This window comes from Tupaia chinensis, unplaced genomic scaffold (assembly GCF_000334495.1).
Source record: "Tupaia chinensis unplaced genomic scaffold, TupChi_1.0 Scaffold143942_1, whole genome shotgun sequence".
NCBI classification, from domain to species: domain Eukaryota; kingdom Metazoa; phylum Chordata; class Mammalia; order Scandentia; family Tupaiidae; genus Tupaia; species Tupaia belangeri.
The window spans coordinates 241,169-242,899 of record NW_006203793.1 but is presented as its reverse complement, the minus strand read 5'-3'; positions in this window follow the sequence as shown (position 1 = coordinate 242,899).

Below are 1,731 nucleotides of genomic sequence, written 5' to 3'. Positions count from 1 at the left end.
TGAGGGTAATTTCAGGAAAAACAACCCACAAGAATACAGAAACATAGGAACAGGGAGTTGGTGTGATGGGTATGTCGCTGGACTCCCATGTGGTTGATCACTGTTCACACCCTGGACCCGGTGGCTTAAATTCACGCCAAGTGAGTGTGCGTGTGTGCCCAAGATCCTGAGAGGAGAATGGAGGAGAAGGGATTGCAGCATGGCCATCCCCCCCCCCGGGGGGGGGGGGTTTGGGTGTGATTTCTCACTTTCTGTCTCTCTGTCTTTCTGGTGGGTGCACGCACCCTATAGTAAAAACCTCTAAAAAAAATACACAAACATATGGAAACTAAACAACTTAACCTTGAATGACTTCAAAAGGATTAAAGAAATTAAGAATGAAGTAGAAAGATTCATGGAAATCAATGATAATGAGTACACAAGTCTCCATAATCTACAGAATACAGCAAAAGAAGTCAAACAGGGAATTTCAGAGCAATTAGTGCACAGAAGAAAAAGATAAAAAAAAAAAATACCAAATGGACAACCTAACATCATGAATCAGAGAATCAGAGAAATAATGTCAACAACAACAACAACAAAAAAACCTGAAAAAATAAATAGTAGAGATTCAAGCAGAATAAACATAAATAGGAAATAAATGAACAATACAGAAAATAAATGCATACTAAAGCTGGTTCTTTGAAAATATAAACAAAACCAGCATACTATTAGCTAGACTAATTAAGAAGAGAGAAAGGTATTGAGAAATGGCCCTTCTATGCCAATTTTGCTGAGTGTCTTGATCATGAAGGGATGTTGTATCGTATCAAATGCTTTTTCTGCATCAATTGATAAGACCATATGGTTTTTATCCTTGTTCCTGTTATTATGATGTATTACATTTATGATTTTGCATATGTTGAACCATACCTTGCATTCCTGGAATAAAGCCGACCTGATCATGGTGTATGATCTTCTTTATAAGTTGTTGAATACGATTTGCTAGTATCTTGTTGAGAATCTTTGTGTCTATGTTCATAAGAGATATTGGTCTATAGTTTTCCTTACTTGTCCTGTCCTTATCTGTTTTAAGGATGAGGGTGATAAGAGGCTTCATAGAATGAATTAGGGAGAGATTCACCCTTTTGGATCTTTAGAAATAACTTGAGCAGCATGGGAGTTAACTCTTCCTTGAAAGTTTTGTAGAATTCAGAGGTGAATCCGTCGGGGCCAGGGCTTTTCTTTGTTGGAAGGTTATTTATTACTGATTCAATCTCCTGGCTTGTTATGGGCCTATTCAGACTTTCTATTTCTTTCTGGCTCATTCTTGGAAGATTATATTTGCCCAGGAATTTTTCCATCTCATCCAGATTGTCTTGTTTCTTAGCATGTTCAAAGTATCCTCTAATGATGTTTTGAATTTCTAGTATGTCTGTTGTTATGTTACCAGCCTCATTGCAGATTTGATTCACCTGGTTTCTTTCTCGCTTCTTCTTAATAAGTCTCGCTAGTGGTGTATCAATTTTGTTTATCCTTTCAAAGAATGAGCTTTTACTTTCATTAATTTTCTATATACTATGTTTATTTTCTATTTCATTTATTTCTGCTTGGATCTTTATTATTTCCTTTCTCCTGTAATTTTTCGGATTTTTTTACAGTTCCTTTTCCAGTAAAAGCCATCTATGAAAAACCCATAGCAAACATCATCCTCAATGGAGAAAAGTTGAAAGCTTTCCCACTAAACACAGG